At 42.1% G+C, this 18,741-nt stretch overlaps 1 non-coding gene across 1 annotated transcript; it reads left to right on the plus strand.

Moving 5' to 3' along the window:
• The first annotated feature begins 18,079 nt into the window (after positions 1-18,079).
• On the plus strand, positions 18,080-18,151 carry trnah-gug. Its single transcript has one exon. It is a non-coding gene; the product is annotated as a tRNA-His (tRNA).
• Positions 18,152-18,741: the final 590 nt, after the last annotated feature.

Genomic DNA, 18,741 nt, shown 5'->3' on the forward strand with positions numbered 1-18,741 from the left:
ACACTTAGTTGTTTAGACTTACTTGTTTACACAAGAGCTCATTAAAATATTATTCAGAAATATTATTCAGTTTTATTACATTACATTCGACAGAAGGCTACTAGTTTTGTTGCTTAGCAACATGTGATAGTTTCAAGAAATAAGTTGGCAGAGGCGAGCTGCAACATTATTTCTTCATTTAATGCAACAATGATTTCCTTAATAACATAATAACTGTTGCATAAGAGCAATATCAAACCGGAAGTTGTGGCGACTGCAATGGCCAACTCACTGAGCATCTGCACTACATCACATCCGATTTTCTAGCAAAGGTAACCGCACCTAGCTGGCTGTTTTCTGTCTGTTCCTCTTTCCCAAAGCATCCCTTAAAAAATGTCCAGACTCAAAGAACCTTCTTTTTACTCCTTTGCATTTAGCATTTGCATTATCTGTAGCCAGCTTTCTTGCCGTGATCTATCACTGATCGACAAGTTGAATAGCATAAATAGCATTGGGTGCTGTCACTGTCACTGTCATCTTCATATCGGGATAAACTGATCCTACCTTCTTTGGTAGGCTTATCTGTGGAGACATGTAGGTCTACTTACTGGGATGTAATTCCATTTTGTTTTTAACTGCTTACACACTGAAACCTGTCACTCAGAAACAGTCATCTGTAAAACCATAAGCTATTTCTCAGCTTTTCAATTTCATAAAAAAACTTTTTGCATAGTTCACTTTCTAAGACACAATGATCAGTCCTTGAACACTTTGCCCTTCAAAATGCAAGACACACATATTAGTTCTAGAGGAGGACATTGGTTGTGATTTTGAAGGGACATAGGAGGCTGGGTACAAAACACCTTTACATCTTTACAAAACATCTAGCTAGCTAAATAGCACACACTCTAGTTACTGGCTAGTTAGTTGTTGTTAGAATGGACTATCCATTTATCTGCAGGGACAATTTAAACAGTTCCCATTCCTAGTTCAGTCATGTTACAGATTCTCACTAACCATTGTTTTGTTTTTCTACTTCCCCTCCTATCGCCTGTGCTTTCATTTGAAGTAGTATGACAGACAAGTGCGTTTCATGAAGTTGCTACACTAGCCTAATTACAAAGCTCCTAGCAAGCTAATGGTATGGGGACCCCATATGGGGTTTCTGGAGATGTCATTGTAGTCTCCTGTATGAAATCATAGATTTGGCACACCCATGGATACACTAGTGACACACACACACACACACACACACACACACACACACACCCTCAAGTAGACTCTTTACAAACTATTTTCTTCATCACAGATAGCACGCCCAAATCAGACAGTATGAACCCGTGCAATTTGTCATACACACAAACACACCTATGCTCACACACCAACACACACACACACACACACACACACACACACTTAGAGGAGGGAAAACACAGATATTTACAGTAAAATCACATTAAAGTTGATTTATCACTGGGCATTAATTTAAAGTAGATAAACCAACATTCATCTGCTTTTTTTCTGAGTCTTGAACAAAAATGTGACAGAGAATGTCAAAAATAAAGTGATACAATCAGAGCGAAAAGAGAGAGAGAGAGAGACGCAACAGGAAAAAGCCAAAATACACATTCTTTGTTTCCAGCTGGGATGACTACAGTGCAGAAATGAATTTCCTAACTCTGGGCAAATAGTAAGGGAATTCAAAACAGGAGATGGCAATGCACACAAACACACCAAGTGTACTCTCCAGTGATGAGAGCTTCAACTGTAACCTTTCTTAATGCGTTCTAAATGTCAGCTCAATCAATTCCACATCAAAGAGCGCTGTACTGAGGTGTGCATGTGTGTGTGTGTGTGTTTCTGTGTGTGGTTGTGTTTGTGTGTTTGTGTATGTGTGTGAGAGCGAGAACGAGTGTCCTTGACCTATATGACAAGACTAACCATCATTTCAGACTCTTTGTCTGAATATATATGTATACATATGTACTCACCCCGCCACAGAATGAAATGCCACTTTGAGAAAATCAAGTGGTTGTTTGGCAACCATAAACACATTACAGATACTAACAATCTTTTCTCTGTTAGGATGACTGGTAACAGCTCACTGAGGTAGCGGCCCAATCAGAATGATTGATGGCAGTGTGTGATTCTTTTCTTAAGAGGCCTCTATATTTAGAGAGAAAGAGAGTGAGTGAGAAAGAGAGAACAGAAGAGAGAGATAAAGAGAGAGAGAGAGAAGAGAGAGGGGAAGAAAGGGGGGAGAGAAAGGGTAATGAGAGCTTTGTATTGAAGCTAGGATGCACCCAAGGGATCTAAATATCATGACAAATCTTCACAGGTGTGTGAATGTGCTGAGCGCACAATGGATCTATGTAGGTAATTATATGCTGTGTGTGCTTGACAGTGTGTGTGTGTGTGTGTGTGTCAACTTGCCTACCTGTTTTACCTTCCTTTATAGAATTATATGAACATTACAGTAATATGCTTTTGATGAATATGATCCATTTATTTCTATGTGCATTTGTCTTGTATACATATATGTTCTGTATTCTTTCCATTTCTTGATGGAGAACTACATTCATACCTCACAATGAAGACAAATTCCATGTGGTGTATTTAAGCAATAAGCCCCAAGAGGCCGTGTTTTGCGCTAATTTTAGAACAGGTAAGGGGAGTTGTTAGGCACGACGCAAAGTGTGTGTGTGTGTGTGTGTGTGTGTGTGTGTGTGTGTGTGTGTGTGTGTGTGTTCATTACCACTGCTGTGGGAGAGGTGCTACCAAAAGAAGTGACTGTTGTATGTTCAAGCATCCATGCATATTGCCATGATGTATTTTGTAACACCCCTGATGTTGTGCTTTCAGACAAAGGTCAAAAAGTGTTTCATCTTCGAAGTTATGTTGTGATTCTGACCTATATGGCCGTCCCCCGACCTAAGCTTAGATCCATGGGTGACCGCGCCTTTGCTGTTGCACCCCCCTAGATTGTGGAATAGCACCCCCCTCTCTTTTAGATCTGCCCCCTCTATTGAATCTTTCAAGTCCAGGCTCAAAACACGTTTATTTTTTATCATTTGGATCCTCCTGATCTGAATTGATGATTTGCACACTTGCACTGTGTATATAGATGCTTATGTGGGTGTTTTGTTTCTGTTTTTATTTGATTTTATATTTGATTGTGATTGTACAGCACTTTGGTCAATGTGAGTTGTTTTTAAATGTGCTTCATAAATACATTTGATTTGACTTGTCTTGACTCTATATGGACATAGCCTTCTCTGATAAACTGATCGAGTACCAGCCCTTACTTGCAATTATAAAACAATTGGGTTCTATCGAATTATTTTGCATTTTCTGATTGGACGAGAGACGTTCCATGAGTTGGAATACCCCAGGACATCCCAACTCGGACTTGTGGCCTCCGGCCTCGTGGCTACGGCCGAATACCACCCGTGAGAATATCCCTTACCTACCCCACTCGCACTCGTACTATATTGCTTAAATATCAGTAAGCTGTGTCATGTCATTGGTGATATTGATATTTGGCAGACATGTAGGGCATGTTCCCAAACTAACAATTAGTGGGTTGTGATTGGCATGCTTACCTAAGAAAGAAATGTAGACAGCTGGCAAAATTCGGCTCCATCGCTGGAACAGGCAGCCTTGCTGTGTGGCGCAGGTGATGTTTTCTGTACCCATGAGTGTCAATTTTACCTCTGGAAACATTTGAATCCCTTTTGTTGGCAATGTGTGTGTGTGTGTGTGTTCATGTTTAATTGTGCATTAATAGTGATGTGTGTACAGGCAGTAGGAGCAGTGGTAGTGTTGGTCTTTTATGTCTCAGTAGAGTAAACCTGTGTATTTAAGTGTGTGTACACTTCAGTGTCTTTGTAATGTGTGTGTGTGTGTGTGTGTGTTGTGGTGTGTGTGTGTAGTGGACTGTATTTGAGTGTCCAATGGAGGGTGTGTTTGTGTGTGTGTGTGTGTGTGTGTGTGTGTGTGTGTGTACACACCTCAGTGTCTTTGTAATGTGTTTTTGTGTGTGTGTGTGTGTGTGTGTGTACACCTCAGTGTCTTTGTAATGTGTTTTTGTGTGTGTGTGTGTGTTGTGGTGTGTGTGTGTAGTGGACTGTATTTGAGTGTCCAATGGAGGGTGTGTTTGTGTGTGTGTGTGTGTGTGTAGTGTTCATTTGAGTGTCCAGTGGAGTGTGTGTGTAGCTGCTGCAGCTCTAAGCCTGAGAGATCCAATCTGCTTTGGTTTCCTGCAGGGACCCTCTGCCTTTCCCTCAGCAGACTGTCACAGATCCCATCACACCTCTCACCTCACAACACACCATCTCTCTCTCTCTCTTTCTCATAACCCTCTTTCTTTACCCCCCCTCTCTCTCTCTCTTTCTCATAACCCTCTTTCTCTACCCTCTCTCTCTCTCTCTCTCGCTTTCTCATAACCCTCTTTCTCTACCCTCTCTCTCTCTCTTTCTCATAACCCTCTTTCTTTACCCTCTTTCTCTCTCTTTCTCATAACCCTCTCTCTCTTTCTCTACCCTCTTTCTCTCCCTCTCTCTCTCTCTCTCTCTCTCTCTCTCTCTCTCTATACGTGGCCCCACACCTTAACTATGCCAACACCATATTATGAGAACATACCACACCAACTGAATATCAGGTAATTGAATATCATCAGCAACCAGGAACAGACCCTTGTTTATTTTGACCCTGTTTACCACCATTTATGAGAGAAAAGGCTGATGTTATCAGTAACTTGAAATAAATCATGTTCAACTCTGACCCTTGATTCCTTGAGGAAAAAAATGTACATTGACATAATGGTTCAATAAAGGCCTCTCTCACCTTCTCTCTCTCCTCTCTCTTCTTTTCTCCCTCGCTCCTCTCTCTCGACTTTCCCTTTCCTTCTCTGTCAGTCTGTCTTTTTCCTCTCACTTTCTTTCTTTCCCTCCTGCTTTTTTTCTCTGTGTGTGTCTATCACAACCCCCTCTTGCTCTCTCTCTCTCTGCTCCCTGCCTTTCACTCCTTTATTTCTTTCCCTATCACGCTTTCTCTCTCTGGGTCTGACACACTCTTTCCCACTATCTCTCTCCCTCGTTCTCCTCCTTTCTTTCTGTATCCATTTTCCTCTTGTGTCTCTGTTGGCTGTCCTCTCCATCTTACTCCCTCTCTCTCTCTCTCTCTTTACATCCTCCTATTTCTTCTCTTTCTCTTGATATTTTCTTTTTTTTCCATTCCATCTTTCCCCTTCCTCTATGCCTATCAATCTAGCTCAATCCTGCAGGCTTTACTGGTGTGACATAAACACACTTTTGCAATGCAAAGCCACTTTTGCATATCTGTCTGGCTATTTCCTTCTCTCTTGGGTTTTTCTGAATCCATCTCTTCCTTTTCTTTTGTTTTCTACCTCTATTTCGGTCCCTCTTTTTTCCTCCCCCTCTCCCCTCCTCTCCTCCCCCTCTCCCCTCCTCTCCTCTTCTGTCCTCTCACTGTCATGGCTTTTCTCCTAGTCTCTTCTCTCTGTCTCTCTCCATGCCTTTTCTCCTTTTTCTCCTCTGCACACAGTCTCACACACACATACACACACAAACACAAACACACACACACACACACACACACACACACACACACACACACACACACACACACACACACACACAGACACAGACACACACACACATACACACACAAACACACACACACAGACACACACCAGCCTCAGCAGTCAGACACAGAGGGAGTAAAGTATTAATAGTCGTTGGATTTATCACTGTTCCCATCCACAGCCATAGCGAGTGCTGCGCTGCGCTGGTGTCAGAGGACCCGCACCGTGATGAAGTGTCTGCCGGCTCTATCTGGACCCAGACGGGCCGGGCCGGTCTGGTTTGGGTCGGGTCACTGTGGGTCGATTCTGAACCATCTCGCCAATGGCTACATCGATTCTCTGATATTAAACGAGGCCTATAGGGAACTGAGTAATCCCTCTGTCCAGTATGCTTATTTATAGTCTGCCATAGAATGGTCAGAGGTTACAGGCAATGATCCAGAATAATAGTTTTTATATCCTGTGCTTATTGACCTTAACATATGATCAGTCTCTTTTTCCTATGCTGCAAAGATAATCTGCATGTTGCTTGAACCAAAAACCTTAATGTATTATTTTGATGTTGTTTGACATTATCTGAATCTCTGTAAACGGTCAATTATTAACAAATGTTTCTTGTGGACGTGATGTGCCTCTCTCCCTCTCTCCGTCCTCTTTTCTGCAGTTGTTTTTGCATAAATATCCCCCATCTCTTCTGTGTGAAACCTGTAGTAGAGTAAAACATCTGGTTCCAGGAGAGGAAGACTGTGAGAGGGACAATGCATTGCTGATTGCCTCTGTGGAATATGGTGTGTGCCATGATTGCTGTGAGATGATATGTGATTGTTTGGTGATTGTAGAAAATTCCCACTCTCGTAAAGCCAGGGACAAACACAGTAACACACACACACACACACACACACGCACACACACACGCACACACACACACACACACACACACACACACACACACACACACACAGGATAAGGTAAGAGAAAATTTAAAATGTAGACGTGTGGCTTCTGGATTACGACTTACATGGCGAATATTTTTAGCCCTTTTCTCCTCCCTCTCCTCTCCCTCTCCTCTTTCTCCCTGTGGCTTAGACAGACCATCCTCATTATCAATGAAACAAATCCTTCTGGAGCAGCTAAAACTAGGAACTAGGAGAAAGGTGCAGCTTCCTCAAACTAAACTCATATTACTGACTCTTTTTTTCAGCGTTCTGCAAAGCTGTCAGTTCGTGTATATTGCAATCACCCTCAGCTCAAACAATATTTATCTAGAATGAGAGTAGATCCACACTAGATCAGGGAGAGATATACTCTAGAGATGATATCTGGAATGTTCATACAGTTTATTCTGCAATGGGAGTGGATCATAACACAGTGGATAAAGGCTAAGTGCTGTAAGGTTATCATTAAATACAGTTAGGTTCACATCTACCTGTGTGTGTGTTTGTGTTTGTGTGTGTGTGTGTGTGTGTGTGTGTGTGTGTGTGTGTGTGTGTGTGTGTGTATGAATGTGTGTATTTGTATCATACATCCCTTTATTTTTGGTTTAATTGAAGAGGGTGTTTGTTCTCAGTGCAAAACAGTTGCATTTCTAAACAAAAACAAAGCGTAAGACACCTCAGACAAGGAAGTCTCTCCTACATGGTGTTCTACCCCATGAGCCTTTGAAGTGGAAGTGTAGCATTCCTCTATGAGGCCAGCAGCAGATCATCGCCCATCCCAGCTGCTTCCTGATCTCACTGATAAAGTGCTCGTTTTATCTGGGGCCCCTCTTTTTCACGAGCTGATTATCATCCATCTCCACCTTTCATCCCCATGAAACTGAGCTGTTAAAAACCTGCAGGTGAGAGGAGAGGGGGTGGGTGGAGGAGGAGTGGTGGAGGTGGAGTGGTGGAGGGGGAGAGAGAGATCAGACAGCCAGACGGGTTTTTTTTTTTATATGACTGTGGCATAATTCAAGCATTTCAATCAGGCACTATTTTTAACACCACTATCTGATAAACTGGGGTCCTGTGGTGCTGCCACTGGCGTTTCACCTCCCTCCCATCCTCTATGTCTCCTCCTTCCCTCCAATTCCTCCTAACCTCTCTGCCTCTCACTCCCAAATATGTTACAATATACTCCTTTCATCTGCATCAACATAAACATGTGCAGTAACCAACGGTATTTATCCTTCATATACACTCTTTACCTGCATTAATGTAAATATGTGCAGTGACCAACAGTACTTATCCTTCATATAAATTATATACATTCAAATTAATTTCACATAAAATAATGTGATTACACAATCACAGGCACAAATGATGGTCAAGAATGAAACCCAAAAATGCAATGTGGTGAGTTTTCAATGGGTGGTATTTATTTTGTTGAAATGACTGGAGCAAATGGAGAATCAATCCTGACTTTTTGTTATTCACACAGTGAGCACACACCTAATGGAAAAGCAGAAGAGGTTTCATCTGAGTGGGAACCAGTGTCTAATATATGGGTTAACTGGGGTCAAAAACCTGGAGTGATGGTGGAGATTTGAGGAGCATCTAATTTTGGTTGATTGAAGCTCTTATCCCTGTGTGTGTGTGTGTGTGTGTGTGTGTGTGTGTGTGTGTGTGTGTGTGTGTGTGTGTGTGTGAGTGTATAACAAAATATATGAACGCGTGTGTGAAAATGTGTATGTCTTTATGTGTAAACAACAATGTATGAATGAATGTGAACATATGTATGTGTGTGTGTGTGTGTGTGAAAGAGAGAGAGTGTATAACTAAATATATGAATGTGTGTGTAAAAATGTGTATGTCTATATGTGTAAACAACAATGTGTGCGTGAATGTGAGCATGTGTATGTGTGTGTTTGTTTGTGTGTGTGTGTATGTATGTAAACTTGAATGTGTGTGTGTGTGTGTAAGAAACACCTGCCTCTCAGATAGCTCAGACAAGGAGTGTTCCCAGACAGAGCCTGTAGGGTGTGAAGCCTGAAAAAGGGAGCGCAGCATGAAGCTTTCACACTTAAACCCTAAATATACACCCCTGTTGTCTAAAGAGATGTCAAACATACACACACACACACACACACACACACACACACACACACACACACACACACACACACACACACACACACACACACACACACACACATACTCACAAATAAAAGTATTGGAGCCACAGAGACTTATACAACTTTTTATGTAGAAATTACAAGCACACACATGCTCGTACCCACATTTCAAACACACACACACACACACTCACACACACACACACACACACACACACACGCACATATCTCAAACAGGTATATCCTCACCACTGTGTTTGCTCTGTGCCATCTTTATTATATGCAAATCTCTCAGTAGATAAATGCAGACACCATACACAGTTCTCTAAATCTGACAAGAGTTACTTCCTACTGATAATGAACAACTGCACTCACACACACACACCAGTTCTGATCTAGCTGTTAGTTGGTAAGTGTCAATGTTCTCACTCCCTGAAGAAGCATAAATAAATACATACATACACACACACACACACACACACAGATACATACATACCTATATATACACACACACATACATACCAACATACACACACACACACTTACATACATACATACTGTACATACACACACACACACACACACACACATACATACATACATACATACATACATACATACATACATACATACATACATACATACATACATACATACATACACACACACACACACACATACATACATACATACACACTCACACACACACACACACACAAACACACACACATACATACCAACATACACACACACACACACACATACATACATACATACATACATACACACACACACATACATACATACATACATACAAACATACCAACACACACACATCCATATTCACACGTACATACCAACATACATACATACATTCCTAACATAGTGTATGTTCATGTACGTACTCGTATAGAGACTGTGGTAAGACCACACAACCAAATTGCTCCTCACCCACCATGCCTCTGAAGACCTCTCAGATCAGAGGGCATGGTCAGAGAGATGGAGACCTACAGTCCACATCAGCGGCTTATCCAGTGGACATCTGGACAAACACATTAAAGGCTGAAAGTCTCTTTCGCACAGAATAGAGGGGAGGCTTACGATGTATTTGCAATCAAACACATATATTTGTACATTAATTATACTCTTTTTAATATTTTGGGAAGAAAGCTATTTGGCGAAAAACCATAGAAAATGGCAAAAGACTGAAGACTACAGGAGATGAGAGAGGGACAGAATGGAATGAGAGAAGAGGAGAAGAAAAGAGGATGAAATGAGAGGATGAGAGAAGTTTGTGATAATGTGCTGCACTGTATGCTAAGCTAGCAGTGCAGGATGAGCACTGAGAGCTGGATGACAGGCTGGGATGAGTTTAATCCCCCCCCCACACACACAGAGTATAAACTATACTGTACAGCCGCAAATGTCCCCATATACAACACAATAACACACAACTACTTAGGCAAAACATCATCTACTCAGTTCACATCGGCCGGGGCATAGACTTGAGGAGAATTTGTCATGACAGTGACACCTCATAGTAAACCCTCTATCCTTATTGCACATGATCACACGTGAACACAGATAGGCATTAATGCACACCACAACATTTGGCTGATCTCACAAGTTAATACAACACAGATGCACTCATGTTTTACAGACCAGAATGTGTTACTAGTGTGTTTTCACAAGATTGCACTACTAGACTGACTAAAAAGCCCCATGGAATCACCTTGGCAAAAATTACACATGCAGTATATTTACATCATGGATATGCAACAGATTGGTGTGCTATATTAAACCCTCAAAATGTCACTGGAATGCAAATGTTTTGTGACTCCAGTTTGAGAAAAAAGAAAATCCCACTGCTTTGAACAAACCCCAAGGCTTCCCCTTCAAACCGATTCTCAAGATCATCTAATGTGTGTTATACAAGTCACAACTTAACATTCAGCGGGAGACATGATGCCAATTATGAACCGTGCGTGCAGTGAGCGAGGTGGAGAGGAAATACTGCTATGACATGTCTGAGCTAGACCAAACCGAGAAGCAGATTGCGCCTTCAACAGAAAAGGTCACCAGGTCAAGGATTTGCATTAAATTAGCATAATCGTGTCAACAAACGAGGAGTCTGTCTATGCTCCTGATCCTGCTGCTGTAGCCCTGGGTCTCTATTCACAGAGGTGGAGAAGTGTGCCTTTGATGTCAGCAGATGCAAAAAGGTTGGGGTCTTTTTTCCTGAGCCAGCCTTTATTCGGTTTCACAGACACTAAAAATTACATTCTAATATAACATGTTGAATATATCTCTAAATACCATTTAGACATAGACATTGATGTCTTATTCTCCTGTAAGATTACATTTAAACAAGCCACTCATACATCAAACTCTTTAGATGATATTTGTATTCATTGAATAGCCTTCTGTAACTTATGTACATCAGAGAGCTTTTTTATGTCTTTGTCTGATGATTATTGGTTTGTATTTTACCATGTAAAAAATGGAGATGAGTTGAAGAATAAAGTACGTTGATGGAGTCAAATGTGGTGTCCTGATGCCCTCTAGTGGTTCCGATACACACACACACACACACACACACACACACACACACACACACACACAGAGATACAGTACATATACACACGTACATACCATACCATACATACATCTGCAAAATAGAGAAGTAAAGAAATGAAGTACAAGTTAAAATGTAAACATACACTTTGGTAGAGCAATGCTAAAATTAACACACACATGTTATACATACTGTATATGCATTTGTTTAAATGTGGGGTCTTTCATGCTTGCTGTCATGAAGCACACTACTGTTACACATGACTAGCAAAGTGTATGTAGCAAAGGACTGCATTTTTCATTACATTTCATAACTTGTACTTTTATTTATTAATTCGTATGTATTCATGTCTTAACTTCATTTACAGAGAAACTACCAATATGGCACACTCACGTGTTGTACATTCTTGGTCAACCATATGATGTAAAGTGAGAGTTCATGGGGCTGAGGAAAACAACAGTGACAAAGATATAGGTACCAGGAACTGAGCTAGGATTATTGTTTTTATGGTCACGAGTAGGGTAGTCATTAGAGACGGTCAGTGCACTTGAAAGTAGGCTTCATCAGCATCCTAATCCAAAGACCTAAGGTCAATGACCGTTGAAAAAAGGTGTGGGAAATGTATAGTATCATGAATGGGTACAAGCGTGATATTTAAACCGCTTGGTGGTGCTAAAAACAACAGCATTGCCTTGCAGACCAAAGCATAGAAACAAACTATTTTGTTTAACTCAGCCTACCGTTAAGAACCTGTCATTAAGTTTTTAATTAAACGGATTTCGTAAAAACTAAATAATTGTCATGGGCTAATCTGACTGACAAAGCGTGAAAAAAAAAGGAATTCGTTCTTCAAAGTAACTTTCCATAAAACTATAGATTTTGCATAGGGAAACTGTAGCCAAAGTACTTTCAGTCGCAGCCAAAAGCTGACGTTTTCTGCTTTACTTTCTTAAAGTGCATATAACAAACGTTACAACAACAGCATCTAATTCTCCAGCAGGCAGCGTTCAGTCGAAACCCAATCCAGTTCCATTTAGGACGTTTGGAATGTTCTCCGGGTTTTGCGTTTGCTCCTCTCCCCCTGCTGAGGAGTTCGAGTTTTGAACCTCTTGTTTCAAAAAATGGGGGGAAGGACGAGAACAGTACGGGGACCTGCATGTAGCATCCCTTGAATAAACTGCCATCTCGGGAACATAGGCGATATTGGGTCGATCGCATGGAATGGGGCAGGATGAAATGGACATAGAACTATTTGGGGCTTTATACTTTTGAGTTGAAGTTTTAAAGAATGCCTTTTTATAAACGTATAGTGAATCCCCAGCGAGTTTGCAGGTTGAATGAAGAAGGATTTAATACGGGACGTATTTACCTTGCGGATGGGAAAATAGAGAATAGCAAAGTTTTTCAACCCCCGACATTTACATCCCTGGAAGACGTAAACTGTCAGACTTTTACGAACATACTCCATCAACTCTCCGATTTATCTCGACACGCTACCTGCATATTTTCGGAGATTCAGACGGAGGCGGCTTCGGTGGTGCACAGGGCAGCCAGACTTCAACTTCGACTGGACTCCCTAGAAAATGCTGCTCTCAAACTCGATCACAGGAAAATTAAATTACGTGAGTTGACTTTCTATTAATAAGTTTGCTTATTCTAAGGGATAACTGTAGGCAAGAACATTTTCAAAACGAGCAAATGGATGTGTGAGTAGTCTGAGGAGTTCCGTGGCCAAGTATAATAAACATGTGGCAAAGAGTAGGTAGAATGTGATGTCTTCATAACAAATGTTTCTGTAGCTTATAGAGGCCTATAGCCAACACAAAGCCCTACATATATATATACATACATATATATATATATATATATATATACACTCATGGCCAAATACAGTTTACTGAATCATTTAGTTTTTCCAATAAGATTCTGTGTCGCCATTTGATACAATGTTGTACATTTGTGGAGTTCTGAATTGTCCTCAACTTTCTTACGACGTTTTCTCAGTCAGTTTCTGCAGAAAATGAAGTAAGATATCGCTAATGGTGGAGATTAGGTGTAGAGTTTATATTTAACCTGAGGTACAATTGATCGACTAAAGGAGCGCGACCTGTCAAACGTGATGGATAAGTCTCACGTTGATTACATGTGAGAAAGTGGCGCCTGAGGGTAAATGCTTCAACCGATTGGGTGACTACACCGGGGGCCCAGTGCACTGAGAACAATACCAAATATTTAAATAAATAGTTGGCTCATATTTCTTTCTGTTTTTTATTCTTGACTTCCCGGCATTTCCTCAGTTTCTATTCTCTGATTTGCCTTTTCTTGCATACAAAATGTAGGCTACCAAATCATTTGGTACCAGCCACCTGTTTAGTTTTTAACTGTGATGTAGGACACAGCAACCTACATTTATGGGTCTCGAGGGAAATGTGTTGTCCTAATAACGACATTCATGCAGATTCTTTTCACATGTAGGCCATAAAGTAATTTGAATTGACCATTAATTAATCAGACATTTCTCAATGTAGTATTTTTTCATGTAGATAAACAGTTTTCTGTTTTATTTTTTTTCATAGTGGTGAGGTTTAAAGCCTGATATGTGCACAAAAGTGCGGAGGCAGGACTCAAGCGACCCTGAAAACGGCATGCCTGCTTCAGGGAAGCTGAGTTGAGGAAAAGATAAACATGACGAGGTTAGCGTTAGCCTAACTCAGCTGAGCATGGTTATGGGTGGGGCTGAAGTAGCACACCAGGGTCACCCCCTCACCTGACTGCATGACATCATCAACTACTTTATTTGTAGCTTTGGGTTCTTGTCTTCAAGGCTTCGTGTCAGTGAAGACCGAATGTCCAAAGTCTCAAATGTGATATTTAAGAATTCAAAAGTCCTACTTGTAAATGTATGTGTATATATGTATACTTATGTGTTCGGCCAGTTTGTCCAGGAAAAACATAACAACAGACAAAATAGCACAGGCTTCTTGAAAGCACTTAATGAATGCACACAGACATCTCTTTTTACCAGTATACTTGGGGTGTTGTTGTTTTGACTGATGTGTAAATAAATACTTATGCCTCTAGATAGGGGTGCCGCATTGTCATCTAATCCCTCACAAATCCATGCCCTGTAGACATGCAACCTGTGGCTAAGAGTATAATACCAGCAATGGTTTGCCGAAACCTGAGAAGAAATGTCCTGAATGCAGAAGAACAAAGTGTTTTGCCCTTGTGCTATCTATGTCGCTTCTGAGGGGAAAGGGACGAGTTCCTCGCCGAAATAGAAGTGGCACTTTCCTCTGCGTCACTTTCTCATCCTCCGAACAGCTCGCTGTATGCCGGGGAGAATTCCAGAGGCTTCCTTTTGAAGGTTCCCTTGCTCCACTTCCTCCATCTAATCTTGACACATAAGCAATAAGTCTAAGGAGAAGAGGAGGAATGATGGTATTTCAGAGTGGGTGAGAAATGACCAGGCTATGGTTTGCTGTATTGATCCACAGAGACTCAATATAATTGTCCTCTGGTGTGGTGTGACTTGAACTGAACTCATGTACATTTGTTGTATTTGATTGTAAATAGGGATTGTCTATGGAGGTTAGATTTGTCACTGAAATGAAAAAGTCAAGCTGAGTGTCATTATAGATGCAAAATTCGGTTGACTGAATTACAGTCACTTAATCCGGTGAAGTGTAGCCTGAACTCTGTTGCTTCGTATCATGGCAAGGAAACCAGTGACCTCTCCTTCATGTGAGGTGAGATAAGATCGAGCTAAATAAAACAAAAGCTCCTTTTTTATGCCATTTCGTGATGCTATTATCTAAGACTAGAGTCACTTCCCTGTCCTGTAGCAACCCCTACCCACATCCTCCAAGCTCCCCCCCCCCCTCACTTCACTCAGTGAGTGGATTAGGTTCTCATGAGGTCCTAATGACATATTCCATCCCTACGGATTACTACCCGGCTAATAATAGCTGGGAACCATTGAGTGAGTCCCCGCCTGTCACTTTTTTTGTCACTGGGAATAAGAGAGCGGAAAGATCCTGATGTTCCCAAAACTAGACACGTTTCTGTGTGAGGAGAAAGAGAGCGAGGCAGAGGGAGAGGAGGGAGACAGCAAGAGAGTGACACAGAGGGACAGGTGTTAATGTTCCACAGCCTTTGTTTTGTTTTGCGGCTCCAGTTCTGACAGTTTCCCCCCCTGCAGAGGTGAGATCAGCTTGACACACATTATTCCAAGGAATAGTTTCCGTATAACTTTAGGTGTACGTGGAGCTCAGGTATCGCCCGCTCTCCATTGTTCTGCATGTCACTAAAGCAGTGAAACACAACTGCAATGCTACACCCACTGCGTCACAGTGAAGGGGAAACAGAGTGAGGAGGGGACAAGCCCGAGGCCTTTCTCATCTGCCACTTAACATTTCACTCATGCTCCAGAAGGACGCTTTGCCTCGGCTTTTGCCTCACGGAGCCCTCTGCTCGGCACAGATGGTGGGAACCGTCCCCTATGTTTTCCCCAGTTGCCCATAACGCCTCCATAACCTGCCTGTCGGGGGTAACAGAGGTCAAATATGGGGCACTTTATATTTGTGGAAATGGGTTATTTTCTTTCTCTGTCTCCCTGTCCCTCACTCTCACTCACACACTTTTCTCTGTCACTCACTCTTTCTCTCTCTCTCTCTCTCTCTCTGTGTCACTCACTCTTTCTCTCTCTCTCTCACCTTTCATGCATGTTTTCTTTCTCCCTCTGTTTCTTCATCATTCGGCGAGCAGAGAAAACAAGGACCACTACCTCTGTCTACCCCCCCCACCCCCCCACCCCCCTCAGGTGGCCCCATTCTGTGCTGAGTCCAATGTAAGGTGAGCAGACTAAGCATGCTGGAAGGAGGAAGGAAAAACACACAGGATAAGTGGATTCATGTGTGCTCCTGACGCCTCATAGTCATCCTGCTTATACTGCGTGGCACCTACCACACACAGGGGCTCCTGTTGTATGTGCTGCGAGGAGGCAAGGCAATGTTTCAGAAACGTTTTTCCATATTAGTGTATACAAAATAAAATCTGATTTGGCATTAGCTGGCTCACAATGAGCTACACACATGAAGATAAAGCATAGACTATGCCAACTTACAAAACTTCTGGGTCTTGTTTTATATGATGTTGTAGACTACAAACTTTTTGTATGTTAGTGCAGTGTACTGTATTCTACAGAACTTTTTGTGTGTAAGTGCAGCACACTGTAGACTACAGAACTTTGTGTCCTTAATTGTTTGCACATTGCTCTAATGCACCTAATGAAGGATGAATGTTCATGGTAGACACTGTGACCCAAATGCATCATTTGATACTTTGACAGGAGTAATCAGGAGCACAATGCCTGGATCCAATACCAGAATGCCTTTGCACAAATGAATGAATGCCGGGAGTGTAAGAGATCCGTCCGCAATGCTGAAAGCTCCCATTGCGAGTCTGGCGGAGTCGGTTTTAGCCAGGAGAGCCTCCACAGGGCCATGCCAAGCTCCTTCTGCTCCACTGAAATCTCAGAAAGAGAGAGAGGGGGGCGCAGTACAGTCATTATCTCCTCCCTTACTCGGCAATCATTATTCCCGTCCCATGCTCACAGACCTGGGGCCCTCTCCGTTTGAACAGAGGATGCGGATTTTCGTGAGCAAAAGCGTTGATGCCTGTGCTGAAAGGAACCTAGGCTGCCTCTAGGAGAAAGCCTCCGCACTCCTCGCCTCGCCTCTCCCCCTTCCACCCCTGCCCACTCCCTGTAGAAAGCCTCACTAGCTATTTCAACCAGAACTGTAACTAGGACAAAATGTGTTTTGAGTAGTTCTGCCGGGGGTTAGGACCTGGAGGTTCAGGCCTGTGTTAGTGTGTGGTTAACACTGGCCTCATGGAGAGTTGACCTGAGTGTTAGGGAAAGCTCTCTTCCTGCATTTGTTTGCTTGTTTCCTCAGGAGCCGTATGGTTAGCCAAGGTCATGTTTTTTATCAGCTTGTGTGGTGTGGAAATAGAATTACAACATGAGTGTTGATGACTCCAATGAAAAGGGAAAGGCTGTGAAATTCTAATTTAAATTCAAAGCACCAAACTAAGCCAGGGTGAATGAAATCGGAGATAATTGAGATGTTCCTATTCTCCTGGACGACAAACAACAGGACTGTTCTCCGTCGTCTTTTTTTTTGTTGAACAGCAGTGTGAGTAAATGTTTGGTTTGCATTAGGTGTGCCCTGACAGAGTCTCGATTAGATGATTTTTCATTGGAGCATGTTCATTAGGTTATCTAAGGACTAAGCACTGTGTTGCTTATCAGTTCAGCTCTTTGCTTATCAGTTCAGCTCCTTGTTGACAGAATGACAGCTGGCAGGAACGTGGAGGCCTGTGTTTGTTTATGCTATAATATTCTCTCATACAGTGACTGACTCGCTGTCATTTTAGGAGAGCTCAGAGACTGTAATGAGAGGAGATGTGAGAGCATGTTGTCTGTGGAGGCACTGTATAGTAATTATTTGGGGGGAAATGGGCCAGTTGTGGGATTTTAACACACAAAATTTCAGCTGACTCGGGGAATGGATCCGTTGGGTCCTCGCCAGAGCAGAGCCACATCAAAACTGGTATATGGACAACAAATAACAAATCAGTGTTCTGTTCCAGAAAGCCATTATTTGGGTAATTGTGGCATCACTGTAAAATATGTCTCTTTTTTTTAACTTCATAAAATCTTTTCTTAAATAAGGTAATCTTTCACATGGTCTGAGAACCAGTGGGTTCTGGGCTGACAGGGGAAGATTGATGAAGTCAGGAAATCATTTGGAAATGGGGTCTGAAACTCTGTAGGCAGCCTGAGCCCCTCACCTAACGGTGGCATGCCGTGATCGTATAGTGGTTAGTACTCTGCGTTGTGGCCGCAGCAACCCCGGTTCGAATCCGGGTCACGGCAATGTTTTCTACATTGTCACCGGCCACTTGCACATTATTGAGAAGCATTTGGTCTGCCTGTTCTGCTCTATATCCTCTCTGTAATTAGTGGTTAGGCATCAAGTTTGCCTCACTTAGAAGGTAGAGTACAATCAGGAATATTTAAGCTTTTAAAGGTTGTCTTTTTATATCATTTTAGCGTGAATGAGAATGACAGAATCTGCATCTCACAGAAATGGTTCGACTGAATGTGACCACAGAGACACAAACTTTCGAAAGACACTATTTATTTTAGAAGGGGTTTGAGGCTGTTTAGAATAAAACAATCCATCCCTGCCCCTTTCTGGGAAGCCCATGCTGTGTCAGGAATTTTTTAATTCCCTTTTGGAATCTTTTCAGCCTCCACGCTTATTGTTTGTTTGCGCTTTCATAAGCCCTAGACATAGACCCTGCCTTATTTACTACTTCCAAATCTTCTTGTGGTTAGGAGACCAACAGCTGTCTCCAAACTCTGTCTCTCCCCCCCCCCCTCCTGAAACTCTGTTGGATCCACAGTGTCTCCTTGCATTTGCTGACCTATGCCCATAAAGCATGTTAAAGGAGGTGAAACTG

Source organism: Clupea harengus, chromosome 14, assembly GCF_900700415.2.
Source record: "Clupea harengus chromosome 14, Ch_v2.0.2, whole genome shotgun sequence".
Classification (NCBI taxonomy): Eukaryota; Metazoa; Chordata; class Actinopteri; order Clupeiformes; family Clupeidae; genus Clupea; species Clupea harengus.